The 21,717-nt window shown below is 47.8% G+C and overlaps 1 long non-coding RNA gene across 1 annotated transcript in view; it reads left to right on the top strand.

The window, feature by feature from the left end:
• Nucleotides 1-20,982, top strand: part of LOC138574740 (uncharacterized) — a 91,647-nt gene extending 70,665 nt beyond the window's left edge. Inside the window, exon 3 of the long non-coding RNA XR_011303941.1 lies at nt 20,817-20,982. This is a non-coding gene — a long non-coding RNA (uncharacterized lncRNA). The remainder of the gene's footprint in view (nt 1-20,816) is intronic.
• Nucleotides 20,983-21,717: the final 735 nt, after the last annotated feature.

Here is a 21,717-nt window from a genome sequence, read left to right as displayed (position 1 = left end):
CCTTCTGCTGTACGTTCTCCAAGGCAATTGCCAATGCAGACAGGGTTGCAATCGAGCCCGTACACCATAGCTAGTACGGAGTTTCCGGTCCTTTGGGTTCACCGAATCACCTGAGCCTCGAACCGTGGGAGGAGATGTTGGGGAAATGTGAGCAGTGTTCTGGTGTGTAGCGGACTGGTGTGCAGAGGATCGCCTAACATAGCCCCTCCCCAACGGCCCACGACCCCGTGGGCAGGACGGATGATCCCTATGGAAGCGGGCCACCAACCGAGGGGCATCTAGATCCAAGGTGGAAACCCAAGAACGCTCCTCCGGGCCGTAACCCTTCCAATCCACTAGATACTGGAGCCTACCCCTAAACCATCGGGACCCCAAAATGGCCGACACCTCAAAGACATCAGGAGAGGCTAGGGACACCGGCGCAACAGGGGTACGGAGACGGACAGAGTCGGGACAAGGCTTGAGGAGGGAGACATGAAACACAGGATGAATACGCCAAGAACTAGGAAGCACTAGACGAAACGCCTCCGGGTTAACAACCTGAGAAATCACATATGGGCCGACAAAACGAGGCAGCAATTTCCGGCAACCCACTAGGCGAAGATGACGTGAAGACAACCAGACCCGAGAACCCACCACCAAAGGAGGAGCAGCTAGACGTTTTTCATCCACACGGGCCTTCATAGAAGCCTTTGCTTCAGTGAGATGGACCACAGTACTAGCATGTATAGCAGACAGATCCCCAAGACATGTCGTGGCCGCAGGATTCGAAGAAAGAGAAGCATCGGGGACCGGCAAGACCTTGGGATGTTGGCCGTAGAGGGCGTAGAAAGGCGAATAACCTGTAGCTGAATGAGCCGCGTTATTGTATGCGAACTCAGCAAGCCGTATAACGGCCAACCAGGAGGTCTGGTGTTGCAATATAAGGCAGCGAAGATACTGCTCCATGGATTGATTTGTCCTTTCCGTCTGCCCATCAGTCTCAGGATGATAGGCCGAAGAATACCTGGTATCAATGCCCAACAATTTAGTCAACGACCTCCAAAAACGAGAGGTGAACTGTGATCCTCGATCGGATATAATGACCGAAGGGAGTCCAAATAACATGAACACGTGTTCAAAAAACAAGTCCGCCAAGACCGGAGCCGAAGGAATACCCTTACAAGGAACAAAACGAGCCATTTTAGGGAACGTGTCCACCACTACCCAGATGGAGTCAAAACCTTGTGACTTGGGGAGGTCGGTAACGAAATCCATAGACAGTGTATGCCAAGGTCTGGGAGGTACCAGAAGCGGAAGTAGCAACCCAACCGGTCGGCCTCTCCGATGTTTAGCCTGAGCACACACTGCGCACGAATTGACATAACACTCCACGTCGCGCTTCATAGAGGGCCACCAACACCAGCGCTTGAGAAGATCTAAAGTGCGCTCCTGACCGGGATGGGCATTAAAAGAAGCATCATGAGACCACTCAAGGGCCAGATTACGAGTGTCAGGTGTGGGAAGGAACAGACGTTCATGCACGAAAGGCAAACCATCAGAATACACGGGGTCCCATTCTCGCAACTGTTCGGAATGAATGCTAGTCCAGGATCGGATCGAGTCTAATAATGACAATGAGGGTGTACAGAGGGAAATTACATGACTCTTTCCGAGAACAGTGTCGGGGAATGTTGGCAACTGGACCCCACCTGGGGAACGCGACAAGGCGTCTGCTTTACCATGTGAAGTTCCAGGACGATGCGTAATCTGAAAATCAAAAGAGGAAAAGAAAAGATGCCACCGAACCTGTCTGCTATTAATGCACTTCAATGAAGCCAGATCCTGTAAATTACGATGATCTGAGTATACAGTGATGGGATGTTTAGCCCCCAGAAGATGATGGCGCCAAACACGAAAGGCGTCCATGACAGCCAGGAGTTCCTTCTCCGTAACGGTGTAGTGTGTCTCAGTACTGGAGAACTTACAGGAATGGTATGCCACTGGGTGTAATTTGCCTGTTGTAGGACATGATTGGGACAATACCGCACCGAGAGCAAAAGAAGAGGCATCCGCCTCAACTATGAATGGAAGATCAGGATTGGGGTGTTGGAGCACCGGTGCGGTAGTGAAAGCGTTTTTCAAAGCCTCAAAAGCCTCCTGATGTTCTCTTTGCCAACGATAGGGTACCTGAGGGCTGGTCAGGGCCGTGAGCGGGGCAACGATTGTGGAAAAGGAGGAAATGAAACGCCTATAGAAGTTGGCGAAGCCCAAAAAGGACTGTAATGACTTGAGTGTTTGAGGTACTGGCCACTCTAAGACTGCTCTGACCTTGGAATCGTTCATGGATAATGCTCCCGGAGTAATGTGAAATCCCAGAAACTCAACAGACGTTTTATGAAACTGACATTTCTCAGGTTTGGCAAATAAGGAATGTTCTCTGAGACGGGATAATACTTCTCGGACATGTTTTACATGGTCATCAAGATTACGAGAAAAGATCAAGATGTCGTCCAGGTACACAACCATGTATACATCCAAAATATCCCTGAATATGTCATTCATAAAGCGTTGGAATGTGGCCGGGGCATTACACAGACCAAAGGGCATGACTAGGTATTCATACAAGCCGTAACGAGTACAGAAAGCAGTTTTCCACTCATCATCCTCGCAAACGCGTACTAGATTGTATGCGCCGCGCAGATCAAGCTTGGTGAAAACAGAAGCATGTGATAAGTGGTCCAGAAGGGGTGTGATTAACGGAATTGGATACCTATCCTTTTTTGTGATGGCATTAAGACGTCGATAATCCACACAAGGACGTAAATCCCCCTCTTTCTTAGGTACAAAAAATATAGGGCTTGCCGCTGGTGAAGTAGAGGGACGGATGTGTCCTAAACGAAGGGCGTTCTGTACATACTCTTTCAATGCTAGTTCCTCCGAAGGAGATAAAGAATAAATCCTGCCCGAAGGAATAGAGGAATCAGGGATTAATTCGATTGGGCAGTCGTATGGTCTATGCGGAGGTAGTACCTCAGCAGAGCCACGATCAAAAACTGATTCGAATGCTTTGTACTCCGATGGTATCCCAGACACCAACCCCCCAACTGTATGTGGAGTCACAAGCTCAGATCCATCAACACTCAGCGTGAGTTGAGCTAAGGCTCCCAAAACCCGAGAAGGAGTATCAGTTGTTTGATGGGTCGGGAGACAATAATTCTGACAGATCTCGGATTCGAAGAGCACAGTGCCTGATTGCCAATTAATCGATGGATTGTGTTCACGTAACCATGGTATCCCTAATATGATACCGAATTGAGGTGTGGTGATTAAGTCAAAACTTAAGGTCTCTGTGTGAATATCTTGTATGGTCAACAAGAGAGGTGCAGTTTGGTGTCTAACAGGACCAGAAACTAACTCAGAACCATCTACGGCTTGAACAGGTTCAGGTCGGGTTTTTACCACTAAAGGTAGATTGAGGGAATGGGCTAACGCAATGTCTATGTAATTTCCAGTGGCACCTGAATCAATGATGATTGTGACTGCATGAAGAAGGCCTGTAGAGGGACATAGAGTAGCGTTTACAGAGACGGGTTGAACCCGAGCAAAGGCAAGAGAGGTACCCGGAGATGGAGACTGAACACTCGACCTGCTCTCCGGATCTAAGGTCGAGCTGTCCGAAAAACCTGACTCTTCTTGGGACGTCGAGGACACTCTTTCACATAATGTCCCGTGGTGCCACAATAAAAGCAGGCATTATCCATCCTTCTACGTTCCCTCTCCGATGTTGTAATAGGGCTACGTAAACCTCCCACTTGCATAGGTTCTTCCGTACTGGAAGCAGGAGTACTGGCAAGTGTAGGATGGGAAGAAACCCCCAACTCGGCTCTACGCTCCGATCGCCGTGCATCTACTTGTAGTGCAAGATCAACTAGTTCCTGATACTGTGTGGGCATAGAAGGGATCACTGCTAAAGCGTCTTTCATTATGTTACTCAACCCTCTATAAAAGACAACTGCCCGCTTGTTTTCTGGCCATGATGTTTCAGCTACTAATTGATTGAACCGGGTGATGTATTCTATCAAGGTCCTTCTACCCTGGGTTAGTTCTAACAACTCCAAATCCCTAGACTGTGCCTTGTGTCGGGTATCAAATACTCGAGACATTTCTAGAACCAACAGATCAAAGTCATAAAGGACTGGGTTATTATTCTCCAACAGAGGATTAGCCGAAGCGGCAGCTGTCCCGGCTAAATGGGAAAGGGCAAAGGCAGCTTTAGCAGTGGAAGTAGGAAAGGACAAAGGTCTGCACAAAAAATGTAACTTGCACTTGTTAATGAAGGTCCTGAATTTCTTGGGGTCACCTTGAAAACGTTCAGGAGCGGCCAGGGGGGAAGGGGTTGGGAGGATCACCGGAGTTGGGACTGTGGTATTAGTCAAGGGAGGAGGTGTGGTTGAGGAACTAGCGTCTCCGAACTCAGGGTCTGCAGGAAGGGAATGCTGAACACTCTGTATGGAGTCTAACCTTTGGTGGATCACTGTATTCGCGGCGGCCATATCTGCCCTTAATACTGTAATTGCCTGGACTAAAGCAGCTATGGGTTCTTCCGTGGATCCCTGCATTGTCTGACACGACTATATGGCTTCTCAGTCTGTTCTGACTTGAGTGTCGTGTAGACCGATGAGACCTCCGTCCCCAAGTGACGTACAGGGGAACTAAAGAAACCCGCTGTACGACCTTTGAGGCCACAGGTGGGAGATGACTTCCCAGATCCACGGAACCTCTGGAACACCGATGCTGCTGTCAAAAAGGAACGAGGTTAAGTACCAGGCAACTACAATACATATACAGTAAACCAAGGATCTAAATGGTCTTACCTATCGGGTGTTAGGAAAACCCAGGAAACCTAGTAGAGGTTCGAGATTCAGATGATGCGGCAGTCCCTGAAATAGTAGGACCGCAAGATAGCGTGGATGTAGGAACAGCCACCTGTAGGAGTGAGGGCGTGACTTGAATCCCCAGAAGGGAAATGGCGTAGGAGTTCAGTGAAGTACCAAAGGATGATCCAAAGACAAGTCAGGAAGTAGTCCAAAGTCCGGCAACAGGTAAACAGTTCCAAGCAAAGGTACAAGGGGAATCCGAAGACAAAGACAACAGTGGAGCAATGCGTAACGCCAAACAGAGTCTGAAGACAGCTGAGAAGCAATGAGTGTTCTGTCTCTCAGATCTTTATACTGTGCGTCTCTGGGTCATGTGACGTCTCTGGGTCACGTGACGTCCACCAAGGTCACGTGAGGAACGCCACTCTGGATCACGTGATCGACGTGGAGACGTAACACCGCCCCTTCTGCTGTACGTTCTCCAAGGCAATTGCCAATGCAGACAGGGTTGCAATCGAGCCCGTACACCATAGCTAGTACGGAGTTTCCGGTCCTTTGAGTTCACCGAATCACCTGAGCCTCGAACCGTGGGAGGAGATGTTGGGGAAATGTGAGCAGTGTTCTGGTGTGTAGCGGACTGGTGTGCAGAGGATCGCCTAACATAGCCCCTCCCCAACGGCCCACGACCCCGTGGGCAGGACGGATGATCCCTATGGAAGCGGGCCACCAACCGAGGGGCATCTAGATCCAAGGTGGAAACCCAAGAACGCTCCTCCGGGCCGTAACCCTTCCAATCCACTAGATACTGGAGCCTACCCCTAAACCATCGGGACCCCAAAATGGCCGACACCTCAAAGACATCAGGAGAGGCTAGGGACACCGGCGCAACAGGGGTACGGAGACGGACAGAGTCGGGACAAGGCTTGAGGAGGGAGACATGAAACACAGGATGGATACGCCAAGAACTAGGAAGCACTAGACGAAACGCCTCCGGGTTAACAACCTGAGAAATCACATATGGGCCGACAAAACGAGGCAGCAATTTCCGGCAACCCACTAGGCGAAGATGACGTGAAGACAACCAGACCCGAGAACCCACCACCAAAGGAGGAGCAGCTAGACGTTTTTCATCCACACGGGCCTTCATAGAAGCCTTTGCTTCAGTGAGATGGACCACAGTACTAGCATGTATAGCAGACAGATCCCCAAGACATGTCGTGGCCGCAGGATTCGAAGAAAGAGAAGCATCGGGGACCGGCAAGACCTTGGGATGTTGGCCGTAGAGGGCGTAGAAAGGCGAATAACCTGTAGCTGAATGAGCCGCGTTATTGTATGCGAACTCAGCAAGCCGTATAACGGCCAACCAGGAGGTCTGGTGTTGCAATATAAGGCAGCGAAGATACTGCTCCATGGATTGATTTGTCCTTTCCGTCTGCCCATCAGTCTCAGGATGATAGGCCGAAGAATACCTGGTATCAATGCCCAACAATTTAGTCAACGACCTCCAAAAACGAGAGGTGAACTGTGATCCTCGATCGGATATAATGACCGAAGGGAGTCCAAATAACATGAACACGTGTTCAAAAAACAAGTCCGCCAAGACCGGAGCCGAAGGAATACCCTTACAAGGAACAAAACGAGCCATTTTAGGGAACGTGTCCACCACTACCCAGATGGAGTCAAAACCTTGTGACTTGGGGAGGTCGGTAACGAAATCCATAGACAGTGTATGCCAAGGTCTGGGAGGTACCAGAAGCGGAAGTAGCAACCCAACCGGTCGGCCTCTCCGATGTTTAGCCTGAGCACACACTGCGCACGAATTGACATAACACTCCACGTCGCGCTTCATAGAGGGCCACCAACACCAGCGCTTGAGAAGATCTAAAGTGCGCTCCTGACCGGGATGGGCATTAAAAGGAGCATCATGAGACCACTCAAGGGCCAGATTACGAGTGTCAGGTGTGGGAAGGAACAGACGTTCATGCACGAAAGGCAAACCATCAGAATACACGGGGTCCCATTCTCGCAACTGTTCGGAATGAATGCTAGTCCAGGATCGGATCGAGTCTAATAATGACAATGAGGGTGTACAGAGGCAAATTACATGACTCTTTCCGAGAACAGTGTCGGGGAATGTTGGCAACTGGACCCCACCTGGGGAACGCGACAAGGCGTCTGCTTTACCATGTGAAGTTCCAGGACGATGCGTAATCTGAAAATCAAAAGAGGAAAAGAAAAGATGCCACCGAACCTGTCTGCTATTAATGCACTTCAATGAAGCCAGATCCTGTAAATTACGATGATCTGAGTATACAGTGATGGGATGTTTAGCCCCCAGAAGATGATGGCGCCAAACACGAAAGGCGTCCATGACAGCCAGGAGTTCCTTCTCCGTAACGGTGTAGTGTGTCTCAGTACTGGAGAACTTACGGGAATGGTATGCCACTGGGTGTAATTTGCCTGTTGTAGGACATGATTGGGACAATACCGCACCGAGAGCAAAAGAAGAGGCATCCGCCTCAACTATGAATGGAAGATCAGGATTGGGGTGTTGGAGCACCGGTGCGGTAGTGAAAGCGTTTTTCAAAGCCTCAAAAGCCTCCTGATGTTCTCTTTGCCAACGATAGGGTACCTGAGGGCTGGTCAGGGCCGTGAGCGGGGCAACGATTGTGGAAAAGGAGGAAATGAAACGCCTATAGAAGTTGGCGAAGCCCAAAAAGGACTGTAATGACTTGAGTGTTTGAGGTACTGGCCACTCTAAGACTGCTCTGACCTTGGAATCGTTCATGGATAATGCTCCCGGAGTAATGTGAAATCCCAGAAACTCAACAGACGTTTTATGAAACTGACATTTCTCAGGTTTGGCAAATAAGGAATGTTCTCTGAGACGGGATAATACTTCTCGGACATGTTTTACATGGTCATCAAGATTACGAGAAAAGATCAAGATGTCGTCCAGGTACACAACCATGTATACATCCAAAATATCCCTGAATATGTCATTCATAAAGCGTTGGAATGTGGCCGGGGCATTACACAGACCAAAGGGCATGACTAGGTATTCATACAAGCCGTAACGAGTACAGAAAGCAGTTTTCCACTCATCACCCTCGCAAACGCGTACTAGATTGTATGCGCCGCGCAGATCAAGCTTGGTGAAAACAGAAGCATGTGATAAGTGGTCCAGAAGGGGTGTGATTAACGGAATTGGATACCTATCCTTTTTTGTGATGGCATTAAGACGTCGATAATCCACACAAGGACGTAAATCCCCCTCTTTCTTAGGTACAAAAAATATAGGGCTTGCCGCTGGTGAAGTAGAGGGACGGATGTGTCCTAAAAGAAGGGCGTTCTGTACATACTCTTTCAATGCTAGTTCCTCCGAAGGAGATAAAGAATAAATCCTGCCCGAAGGAATAGAGGAATCAGGGATGAATTCGATTGGGCAGTCGTATGGTCTATGCGGAGGTAGTACCTCAGCAGAGCCACGATCAAAAACTGATTCGAATGCTTTGTACTCCGATGGTATCCCAGACACCAACCCCCCAACTGTATGTGGAGTCACAAGCTCAGATCCATCAACACTCAGCGTGAGTTGAGCTAAGGCTCCCAAAGCCCGAGAAGGAGTATCAGTTGTTTGATGGGTCGGGAGACAATAATTCTGACAGATCTCGGATTCGAAGAGCACAGTGCCTGATTGCCAATTAATCAATGGATTGTGTTCACGTAACCATGGTATCCCTAATATGATACCGAATTGAGGTGTGGTGATTAAGTCAAAACATAAGGTCTCTGTGTGAATATCTTGTATGGTCAACAAGAGAGGTGCAGTTTGGTGTCTAACAGGACCAGAAACTAACTCAGAACCATCTACGGCTTGAACAGGTTCAGGTCGGGTTTTTACCACTAAAGGTAGATTGAGGGAATGGGCTAACGCAATGTCTATGTAATTTCCAGTGGCACCTGAATCAATGATGATTGTGACTGCATGAAGAAGGCCTGTAGAGGGACATAGAGTAGCGTTTACAGAGACGGGTTGAACCCGAGCAAAGGCAAGAGAGGTACCCGGAGATGGAGACTGAACACTCGACCTGCTCTCCGGATCTAAGGTCGAGCTGTCCGAAAAACCTGACTCTTCTTGGGACGTCGAGGACACTCTTTCACATAATGTCCCGTGGTGCCACAATAAAAGCAGGCATTATCCACCCTTCTACGTTCCCTCTCCGATGTTGTAATAGGGCTACGTAAACCTCCCACTTGCATAGGTTCTTCCGTACTGGAAGCAGGAGTACTGGCAAGTGTAGGATGGGAAGAAACCCCCAACTCGGCTCTACGCTCCGATCGCCGTGCATCTACTTGGCCGACAAACTCAAAAACCCAAAACACATAGACAACCTTTGGTTAAAACCCCTATACATTCAAAGGGAGAGTCTGTTCTTACTTGAGTGTCGTGTAGACCGATGAGACCTCCGTCCCCAAGTGACGTACAGGGGAACTAAAGAAACCCGCTGTACGACCTTTGAGGCCACAGGTGGGAGATGACTTCCCAGATCCACGGAACCTCTGGAACACCGATGCTGCTGTCAAAAAGGAACGAGGTTAAGTACCAGGCAACTACAATACATATACAGTAAACCAAGGATCTAAATGGTCTTACCTATCGGGTGTTAGGAAAACCCAGGAAACCTAGTAGAGGTTCGAGATTCAGATGATGCGGCAGTCCCTGAAATAGTAGGCCCGCAAGATAGCGTGGATGTAGGAACAGCCACCTGTAGGAGTGAGGGCGTGACTTGAATCCCCAGAAGGGAAATGGCGTAGGAGTTCAGTGAAGTACCAAAGGATGATCCAAAGACAAGTCAGGAAGTAGTCCAAAGTCCGGCAACAGGTAAACAGTTCCAAGCAAAGGTACAAGGGGAATCCGAAGACAAAGACAACAGTGGAGCAATGCGTAACGCCAAACAGAGTCTGAAGACAGCTGAGAAGCAATGAGTGTTCTGTCTCTCAGATCTTTATACTGTGCGTCTTTGGGTCATGTGACGTCTCTGGGTCACGTGACGTCCACCAAGGTCACGTGAGGAACGCCACTCTGGATCACGTGATCAACGTGGAGACGTAACACCGCCCCTTCTGCTGTACGTTCTCCCAGGCAATTGCCAATGCAGAAAGGGTTGCAATCGAGCCCGTACACCATAGCTAGTACGGAGTTTCCGGTCCTTTGGGTTCACCGAATCACCTGAGCCTCGAACCGTGGGAGGAGATGTTGGGGAAATGTGAGCAGTGTTCTGGTGTGTAGCGGACTGGTGTGCAGAGGATCGCCTAACAGAGTCTAACGATTTATTCTACTACCCTACGCGTGTGTATAATTATAAAAATAGTGATTATTCTAAATAATCACTCCAATGATACACAGATTTTCTCCTGTCCATGGGTTGACCGGTTTCTGCAAACAAAAAATGTGCTACATTCCCTCAGTACCAAAAAGACCGATTGTTTTGGGGGTCCATCCTTCCGGGTCACTCCATTCTGTCGATTACAAAATATTTTGGTTTCACCTTCTCAATGACGATTGCTTATATTGATGAGCGACTCATATTTCTACTCTCTTCTGAAATCCCTACTAGATCCTTTCTTCAATGTATTCTCTTAAGATGCTCCTAAAATCAAAGTGTTTGGCTGTCAGTACACAAAGACTCTGCTTATATTCTGGTCATGTATTGCAACCTGAGTGTTTGTCAACTAACAGAATTTTGCTGAGCAAAATGGTGTCCCGTGTGCGGCTAATTACAGACAGTCGTGAACGTTCTATGGACATGGTAACAAACAAGCTGGAATGCTGGTCTGTCGGCGTATGGCTAAATTAGACTAATTCATGCGTACATTGCAGACACTGGATGGGCTCTGTAGTCATAGCAAAACTTACCAAACACTGGGCCTCATTCCGAGTCCAACGGTAACCATGCCGATGCTACCGGCAGGTTGCTGGCGGACTCAGAGGGCTTCATTCCGAGTGGGGCGGTAAGGGATACCTGGCATCGGTAAGAAGACCGGTGCCGGTAATCCCTTACCGCCCTACTACGAGTTCCCTTAGTGGGTCCCTCCTTTAACGCCTGGTCTGACCAGGCGTTATGGATGGGACCCGTTAAGGGAAATCAGAGCCAATAACGGTACCACAAATTGCGGTACCGTTATTAGCGCCTTCCCCATTCCCATTGAGCCCTATGGGGGCTCAAATGGGAATGAGGAATGGCTTTTTCAATGGGGACTTACCGGTCCCGCAAAGGTCGGACTACACCGGTAAGTCCCCATTGAACCATACCAGTGCCGGACCCATTATTGGAGGCAGTCATGGCACAAATTGCGCCATGACTACCCCCAATCTCGGAATGAGGCCCAGAATAATTTACCGGCACCTGACCTCCCAGGGCCACCAGCTCATTCCCAGTCGGGGGGGGCGAAAATTCAGGCGCCGGTAATTCTTTAAATCCCCATACGCCTGAGAGTGGGGACACGGGAGCAGTGGCCGGTGCCCCTGTGAAAAGTCTGTCTACCGTGGCCTCTGCGCCCGCCACGGTCAGACCTGTCCGGCACAGTGGTTCCCACAGGCAGACTTGTAGTTTGCCGGTCCGGAAACAAGGGTGGCAGTAAGCTTACCGGCACCCTTGTTTCCGGACAGGCAAACCTATAATGAGGCCCATTGTATCAGGTGGAACCCGTGGATGACAAGTTTCAAGAAGAATCTCTTGATGGGTGAATCTCTCTAAATTGAGTAATTTGCAGAGAGCTGGCCATGTGAGCCCTATACAAACACAGGAGGGTCTGCGGGAGATACATAAGTGTAAACTAAATAAAGCACCAGGGCCTGAGGGCTCAACGGCTGTTTTCTACAAGGAAATGAATGTGGTTCTGGCCTAAACTCCGGCAGAGGTATCAACTCTTTTTTGCAAACAGGAGGGACCAAAGGCTCAATGTTGGAGGCTGCTGTTTGGTGTAGCGCCAAATACAGTGGGCTGTGGTCTTCCTACTATTGCCAATAGATATTTTAATCGCATATGCAAAGATGTACACAGATATACTGATTTTGAGGCTTTAGTTGCTGCTTTCTGGACTCACAGACACTGAGCAATTAGGTTTGGACTGGTGACAATCTCAGACAGGTTTTGCATCTAGTGCAGAGATCTTCAAACTGTGGGGCGTGCCCCACTGAGGAGAGCAGTCTCACTTGGGGTAGGGGGTGGATGCGTGATCCCAGCCAGAAATAAAAATAATTGTAAACATTATTTTTAAAAAGCATTTTTTTATGGAGGAAAGAAAAAGCAGGGAGCTCGTCCATAATGGGTGGGGGGTGTTGACCCAGTGGCCCACCTCACCCATTATGGAGGAGCTGAGGAGCCAGCACAGTGAAACACTGAGCACTCCCTCAGATGCTTTTTCCAGCTGAGGGTGCGCTCCTGGGCTTGCTGAACTGTCAAAGGGCAACAGTGTTTCCCTTTGACAGTTCAGTTCCCCAGCCGCACATGCTCAATGAGCCATGCAAGGCTTGGGCCGTTTTGCTTTGCCACCCTTACATAGTTCATTGGAAATGCTGGCTGGGAAACTGCATGTCTGTATGTGCATGGGGGGGCTCTTGTGCCTCCTCGCACATACAGACAGAGCAGGCTAGTGTGGGTCGTTTCAGCACTCACGCTCAGGCCCCTGCACGCATTTGCAGGAACCAGGAAGCTCTTGCTTCGCGATTCGTGTTCATGATGCAGGAGCTTGGGCGCTGGGGAGGAAACCTGCGGACCGGGGCAGAAGATACGTTTATGTTCATTTCTTTTTTATTTAAATATGTGTATGGATGTGTGCATGCTTGTGTTATGAGTGAGTGTATAATGGTGGGGGCTCAGGTGAATGATAGAGTGCTTGCTGTGTGAATGCGTGTGTGTGTTTGTGCTGGTCCATTGAGCTGATTTTGGCAAGTGGGGGGAAGGAGGGTTGCACAAACCCCTACCCACTTGCCAAAATCAGCTCTCCTTCTGAGACGCTGTGATGCTCAAGGGACAGGGATGTTATTTAGATGTCCAGTCAAAAATACCATGCTTTCCCCCTGGGCCCCCCAACACCTTGCATACACCCATAATCACATTGATTTTGTGAAGATGTATTAGGCGCAGTGGGACCTAGGGGACAGGGATGGTAACTTTTTACTGGATATCTATCATAGATGTCCAGAAGAAATTCCATGCCTCTCCCTTGTGCCCCCCAGCACCAATTACAAACTGTTTAGCTTTTCACCCAATTTTTTTAAGTATGCTCTAAAATGAAACCTTTTAACCCATTATTTTAAAGAATTCCCAGGGGGGATTCTCTGGGGGGGGGACCCACCCAAATCTCCCCAAACCCCCCCTTGATTGGTTCAGTCTCCCTCGCTACGCTCGGTCGCTATGGCATACTTAGGGGAAATATTTATGCGCCTCCATTTAAAAAAATCACCAGCCGCCACTAGCCCTGGGACTGTGCTGGGAACAGGGTGGGGGAGGGAGGGAGTCAGGGGTCTGTGGTGAGAGCAGGATGGGGAGGAACCGTGGGATAGTGGTGGGAGCAGGGTGGGGAGAGCCCAGGGTCTGTGGTGGGGTGGGGAGAACCCAGGCACTGGGTAGGAGTGCGATGTGGGAGCCCAGCGACAGTGATGGGGGCAGGTGGAGGAGCCCAGGGACTATACTGGGAGTAGGGTGGGGTGACAGCGCACAATAGTTCATAGTCATTTGGCCTTATGGTCCATTCAGAATTTTTGGGGGGACCAGGCCAATAAAGTTTGAAGACCACTGGCCGACCGGGACTTAGAGCAGAATAGGCATGCAGAAGCAAAGCTGTGAGAGAAACCAGAACGACGAAAGAGCAGTCCAGAGTGGCACACAGACAGTAAAACGTTGCTGCGTAAACACGAACGGGACCGAAGATGCCACACAGAGCCAGTGAGTCAACCCAGGCATAGTGGTGACCCCAGGTTGTTTCGGCAACCGTGCCAAATACAAAGTATAATATTTAAGCCGCAGAAACAGAGAAAATAAAGAGACTGATTGAAAATCAAGAAGGCATATAGCAAGTTAGGACCCCAGTCATATATGAATGTCTGGGACGCAAATCTGGCGAGAACCTGAAACGATTGATGTATCAAGGCGATGTAAGATACCAAGAGAGGTATAGGCAATTGTGGAAGTGAAAGAGGAACCACGTGTGAAATGGAGAAGTCCTGGCAGGCGAGTAAACCAGGCAATTACAAGTGTGTGTGTGAATTTCAAAAGCCCCGTCAAAGAGTACACCAGGCAATCACAAGTGCTTAGGAAGTCCTGGCAGGGGAGTATACCAGGCAGTTACAGATCTACAAGAAGTCATAAGATAACGTGTGAATATAAAAAGTCCTGGCAGGAGCGTAAACCAGCCAATTACAGGTGTGTGTGTGAATACCAAAGGCCCTGGCAGGAGAGTATACCAGGCAATCATGAGTGCATAAGAAGACCTGGCATGGGAGCGTATAGGCGGTTGCAAATCTACAGAAATGTACAAGAAAAGATATAGAATTGTGTTTGCTAAACAAGAAGGAAACTTTGAAAGACGTGGAAAGCAAAAGGCTGAGCAGCTTTGTGAATAACAGTGTTATTGTGGGCCAAGAAAGACACAAAGAACTATTAAACCTAGAATAATTTTGTATTAGGAAGAATCGAGGGGAAGGGAACCACCCTCTGGAACCAAGGCCCCTTTGACCTTGGAGAACCTTTGTGTGAACATTTGTGTTGACAAATCATTTGCATTGAGGCAGAATCCAGGGGAAGGGAACCACCCTCTGGAGCCGAGGCTTTTTGACCTTGGAGAACTTTTGTATTGAAGAATCATTTGTATTGAGGAAGAACCCAGGTGAAGAGAGTCACCCTCGGGAACCAAGACTCTTCGACCTTGGGGAAATGTTATATTGGAGCTGTTCAAATTTCCTTTATTAACTCTTTTTGTGAACTCCTAAGGTTAAAGACATTTCCCTTTTCACATTATAGTTTTAGTTTATAGTGTGAGGGTCGAAATTGGCCTTTTGGACACAAGGACAGTTTTGATTTTGACCTCCGGACACAGGCAGATCCTCAGTTTTTGGATCTAGGTAGGGAAATTCCTCTCAGAGCAGGGTTCTAGAGGCCTTTTCCCAACCGTTTTGATTTCAATAAAAGTCTTTAACCAAAAACATTGCAACCTTGTGTCCTGGTTTTATTCCTGACTTCACAGCAGACAAGTTGATTAAATACCTTCGGGAAGTATGGCACTAGTTCTTTGGGATATTCATTACATAATAATCTTAACCCGCTGTTTGATTTAATTACAAGAGACGTCCTGAAGTGCAGCTTGGTGGCCGTATCATATTTTTGTTGTGCAGGATGACAGTTACTAAAATGTATACTCTTCCAACGTGTTTGTGAGACTGTTTCATTTGAGAAATTGAGATCAAGAATTCTGAACTTTGCAGCACAAATGAAAAAAATAATTCCTTATATGGCTGGTTCTCATTGCTTCCATCTATCAAATCGTATCAAGGTATGGTGGTTGCAAATATTATTTATGGGTTAGAGTACTTTGCTAACGAGAGCTGAATTAGATCATCTTGAGAGTTTGCTGTGGGGAAAAGTATTAATATTCCAAAACTGCGTTCTTGCTCGTGTTTTACGCTATGAGTTAGGTTTAACCTCATTACAAGCCAAGGTCGATTGGAATCAGTTATTAAGCTATTGCAAGCTAATAAATCTGCCGATAGATTCCTTGTTTGTTGATTCAGACACGCTGACCATTCATGGCTCCTGTAAGGTCTTAAAGTGATTTATACAAAATAGCAAAGTTCTATTAGCTTTGATTGGATCTTGAATTGGTCGATAATCCAGGTTCAACAAAGAGAAAATGATGTAGATGGGACTGGTGTATAATGAGAGATACTATTTCAACCTATACATTGTTTAGGGGCGTGGCCTCAAAGTGAAATATCCGGGCTGATCCCTCTTTATCTCTCCAAATCCCCATGGTACAAAAATCGCTCTTTGTTTTCAAAGTTCTATTCGAATGTATTGCCCACGAAATAATTAATTGAAATTAGCAGCCTAGGGAATGATTTTGTAGATCCTGTGGAGATATGGATGAGATGGAGACTTAGATGCACGTTTGTATCCATTGCCCTTCAGTGGTGGAGCCATTCTGTATTATTTGTAATGATTCAATCCATCCATGATGAGATGTGGAACTGAAAGACAAACTAATACATTTCACACAGACACACACACGTTCTGTGTACAAACTTAGTTTACTTTGCACTTGCAGAAATGTGTTTGGCAATTGGGCTAAAGAAGCTTGGATTGGAAAATGGAAGACTGACCAAAATGAAAATGTGTGACTGTCTGTCTCTAAATTCAATTCACTAGTTTTCAATTTCTCTTGCTAAGTAGTTGTCTGCAGTGCAGCAGCGCCGGATGGTGCTAGAGACCCTGATTGAAGTTCAGTTCCCAAACTCACCCTCCGGCCCCTTCAATCCCTTCACTTGCCTTCTAGACAGTAGCCTGCTGCCACAGCCTGCCAGGTTGCTGGAAATGATGATCTGATGATCCCACCCACATCCCTTCCGTTTACTTTGCAATTGCAAAATAGAGGGATATCCATCCATCCACCCCTATTCTTATCATGCAGGTTAGAGAGTCTCTCTCTTGTTACTAGTAGGACGAGCGGCAGGCATCACCGACCTGAGATGGTGGAGTGCACACATGTCACGCAGGTGACCGGTCACAGGTGCTGCTGGTGCTGTAGACATTGTGCCTGGCGGTGCCATGGTGCATAATCATTACCTGCAAGCAGGCAGGCTCCGGCTGCAGCCAGGCCAGCCCGTGATTCTTCCCGGCACTCACCTCGCTCGTGCAGTTATCAAAATCTCACTATGGTGGCACTATCGCTTGGCGCAATGACATTGCAGTGATAATGACAGTGCTGCTGCTGCCAGTGCATTGCAAGGAAAATCACACTATGATGCAATACTGTCTGACACTAGACTCAACTCTGCAGTTTCGATTGGATTTCACCACCCAGGCCTGGGCCCGGTGGGCCAGACTATTTGGAGCCGTGACTGAGCCCGCTCCAGGACTGCCAGGCACATTTGCTACAAAGTTGCAAGTTGCTAGCATCCGGCCAGCAGAATTACAAGTGTCTGGGAGTAGTCCACCTGCCACCATCACGATCACGCAGCACGCTCTGCACAAGTCGACGTGCAGGACCGCTCACTGCTAGGACGCACACCACTTTCAGACTCTGTGTGTGAGTGGCTGAGAGCCAGCCTGAGCCTGCTGCCCTGTGCCCACTGCCAGTGCCCACTCCCCAGCCCTGTGTGTGTGCCTCATTGGCCTGGCATGACCTGGCCCTGCCTGACACCCGGCGCTGCCTGCCCCTGGACAGACAGAGAGAGAGACTGTGCTGTGCAGCCGTCCGTCGATGGAGGCGAAGTGCCAGACCTCCTGCTGCCTGCTCGTTGTGCCGGGACTGGCCATGCTGTTGTATATCGAGTGTGCCGGTCGGAGGACGCAGCTAGGAGGAACCACTCGAGTTGCCGGGTGGTGGACTAACATTGATTCCGAGCCTTCCGGGGAGGCTTTACCATGGCGAAATGGTGTTGACACGCTAGATGCTAACCAGTAATAAGTTGATGGGGCACAATCATTTTGCACAACTAATGACAAGGACATCCATCCCCGAATATGTGCGGGTGGCAAGTACAAGAACGCAGGCACAAATTTCATGTGCAGATTGTTCTGGCAATACAGTGAAGCAATTGGAAGATCTGGAAGCTAATCCAGATGTTTTTCTGTCCTGAAGAAGGTGGTTTAAGAAGCTGAGTACCACTGGAACCGGTTGACCAATTTGGAATGAGGAAAAGGATTTTGAGCTCATCCATGCAAAATTGTGGTTTTTAGAAATATCCGAATGAGCAGTGTGACACTAGCTCATTGTGGATGGTGTATGTAAGCCTGATTCCCATTGGTTTACATTGTTCACATATTGTTTTAAGTCAGATGAGCATTGACATTAGTCTAATGAAACAAGTGTCTACAGGTGTGTCACAATGAATATCTATGCATGGACATAAAATATATGCCTGTGTGCTCTTCTATTTGTTGTGAATAGTCTGATCAGATGAATACAAAGGAATTGCACCAGTCCAGTACTATTTATTTATGTATATTAGTTATGAGGTTGCGTACTAACATTGAGGTGGTAGACAGTCAGGGAGAGTTCCTTGGGTCTTTTCACCCTAGAGAGGCGGCACATCAGCGCAGACTAGGGCTAGTCACTCTATGAGGGCATTTAGGGTCTTTCAATAGGGATGAGGACAGCCCAGTAAGTGCCACTACCAGCCCGGGAACCACAATTGGAAATTCGAAATCGGAGGAGAGAGAGAGGATAACAACAGCAATCTAACAAGTAAGTGTTGTGCGGCACTGCTACTATCTGTGAGGATTTGTTAAAGCCTCCAGCAGCTTTGCCTTTCGTTTCTTTTGTGTTTTCTTCCGTTTGTTTCAGTTGTGTTGCCAATTGCCGTAGAGGAGCCTCTGTTTTCTCCAGAGGGGCACAGCACACCACGACCACCCCACCCCCCAACCCCTTTATGGTAGCATGACGTGCGGCTGCCCCATTGGAACGGTTCGCTACCATGCTGCCTTAGCTCAGCGGGTTGGGCGCTTGCCGCGGGGACCTATCCCCACTGCTGAGTGCTGACCGTTGAACATTATGGACTAGATGTGGACAGCAACAGCCCCTGGGCCTGTTTTGAAGGGTTGGACTGGGGCATAACATTGCCTCGGGCTGAAGGGGCCCACATTCATTCCTTTTGTGCCAGATTGATTTGGTACCCATTCCCACGGGGGAGTTTTTTGATAAAATGTGATGTAAATTGCACAATTTAAAGAACATTTATTCAAGAACAATGGTCAAAACTACTAGCCACATTATAGTGAAGTAACTCATCAAACTGACCCACATTGGCCAAAAAAACGGGCCCATACTAACATTTGGCCTTTTTGGTTCAGGCATTGCCATATTTCCCTATAGGCCAGTCTGGGCTAGTCTGAGCCTGGAAACGCGTAAATGTAACTCCTATTACAAGTATTGTTATGATATGGTAAGGTACCGCAGTGGACTCACACGATTGCCAGCCTTTGCCATCAGACAACCGCAACTATTAGCACAATGTCCTCCTGGGCATCTCAATGTGTTGGCAGCGATCAAGCTTGCTTCATGAGGATCTCATTTATAGAGCTTCAGTTAGATGGACCATGTTTGAGCTCTTCTTAATAAGTGTTACTACCCACATGGTACTCACGCACCCCCAGGTGAGGGACGTCAAGGAGGTACACCACACACCTCGTATTCATGGTTTCATATAGTAGGCGAGCAAAGGTGACAAAATGGACATACAGCATTTGTATTCGCCATGAAGAATCAACTTCAAAACAATCCTTTGTGCGAATTTGCGACGCAAAACCATGCGTGCGACACTGCGAGGCTAAATGTTGCACCTGACAGTGTTTTTAGAAGCATTGAGTCCGTTATTAAGATGGCTTGAAAAACACGTGATAAAAACTTTCAATTTGAAAACCTTCGTAAAGCATAGCAAGCCAAAGGGACCAAATCTTAATTATGGCACAGGTGGTACTGCAGGCTGGCAGGATCCTCTGTGGAGGTTACTGCCTTGCGTTCCTTTAGTTCACCCGGATCAGCCGCCCATATCATAGCGTTTTGGGGTGTAGAGGTGCTTCACCTGATGTTATAAATTTGCTTGCACAGCAGCTGAGCTCTTGCTCTCACCATGTACTCTGAGCCAGTGTGTCCCTGCCAATTGGATTTCCTCACGATGTTGCGGCAGCAAATTGCATTGCAAGCTTTCTTGCCCGCCTGTGTGTTGGCTTGGGGGTGGTGTGGGTGCAGGCAGCTTTGCATTGAGTGATGTAGAATGCTTTCATTTATTTCCCCCAGTCACCAGGCGGCCCAGCCCCAGCTAGAAACCAAAAATCAGACCTTACACAAATACATTTGTATCAGTATTGTACCTGTTTTGATGTTGGGAGCAAAGTGTGCCTGTGTTAATTTTGGACAGACAAGGCTGATAGGCTACTGATAGGCTCCTGCCTCAATCCCATACTGATGCGCCGCTCCGTTTGATAAAATCAAACTGAGACCCACTTTCTGTCATGCTTTGTCTGGTGTTTCTGCATTGGTGAGTGGCTGCTGGGCTTGTTGCCTTGTCCTCTTGCCACTGTTGTATGGGCTGGCGGCTGCTGCCTCTTTAGCCGGGATGATGCGATGTCTGTCTACTATGTGACCTTGCCTACTGCACAGGATGCACCTTACCATGCGTCGCTTGCTCAATTGGATGGATGGTGTGCTGACATATTTGCAATGCAAATGGCAATTCATTCCTTTTCTGAACCCCTGTTTGAGTAGCCTGCCAAGGGAGAGTTTTTTTTGGATAAAATATGATGCGAACTGTGCATTTTAAAGAATATTTATTCAGTAATACTGGTCAAAACTACTAGCCGCATGGTGAAGTAACTTATCAAATAAACAGGCCCACACATTGCAGGTTTAGGAAGGCAGAGGGTGTGGGCCCGTGCCCACTTGTCCCACAACAAACCAACATTGCCTAGAGTCTGTTGTTTTCCTTATTTGCCATGTAAATTAAATTGAACTCCGTTAAATGCATTACCATGGAAGACGAAACGTCTTCTGAGACAGATGTTTCATTTCCCCACGGGCAATGGTTCAATGATGAATTTTGCATTCGGTTTAGTTCATCAATTTATTAGAGAATGTCATTCTTGTTGCAGTTCAACTTGAATCATTGGTAAGTTAGCGGTGTAAACTTAATTAAAACATGCACCAATCTGTGCTGCTTTCCTTCTCTTTCTGCAGAACAACAGCATGAATCCAGAATCATCAGCCAAACCAAAAATGTCTGGTGCCACAAGACGAAAACAGGTGAGCAAACAAAAACTTGCTGATGCAGCAAAATCATCCCAAGATATTTTGTCCGCTTTCAAGATCCAGCCCAAACGTTCCATTGACAAGCAGGAAGGAACAAAGGTACGTTATTGCCCATTCAAGTAGTGTCAGTGTTTTTAACCGCTGAATGATGTTATTGTAGTTACAAGATTCTTTCAATCCTAAACTTTCAGAACTCAGCAGGAAAAACCCCTTCATTCTGTCCCTCATGCTTCTGGTGATAAACATATGTCTACTGCTTCTCCTATCACGATACATTCCACAGATCACCCATCATGCACTGACATTCCTGAGCGTCCACAATGCTCTACTGAATCTGCAGAGGGTCTGACTCCTGATCACTCAACAGACACTGTTACCCAGCCTGAAATTATGCTTTTTCGCACAACTGCTAATTGAGCTAAAACTCTTGAAGATACCAATGTTGGCACACAAGTAGTACAAGACATGGATACCGAGGACATTGCGGAATGCAGTAGGATTGTCAAAATGCAGATCACACTTGACATGCAGCAAGATTACCCAACAGATGCATACCCCTTCCAGAGCAGGGCATTGTCTACACCTTTAGTTCAAACACTTCTTGCAGCTGGTCCATATCAGCCTGGATTAAAAGATGGCTATAAGAAAGTCCATATGACTCCAATCTTCGAAGATTCAGCCAAGAGTGGTATAAAAAAAAAGTTGCAGGGGGATTCTCTGTAGTAAGGCCGCGGTTAGTGTATTCTCCTAGAAGTAACTGTCTTTTTTTGCTTTGCATGTTGGCTATTTAATGATAAACATATGAGCACTTTTTGAAAGGTTTGGTCGG

Source organism: Ambystoma mexicanum, chromosome 1p (genome assembly GCF_040938575.1).
Source record: "Ambystoma mexicanum isolate Mex_15411 chromosome 1p, UKY_AmexF1_1, whole genome shotgun sequence".
NCBI lineage: Eukaryota > Metazoa > Chordata > Amphibia > Caudata > Ambystomatidae > Ambystoma > Ambystoma mexicanum.
The sequence above is the reverse complement of the archived record's forward strand: the minus strand, read 5'-3'. Positions and strand labels throughout refer to the sequence as shown.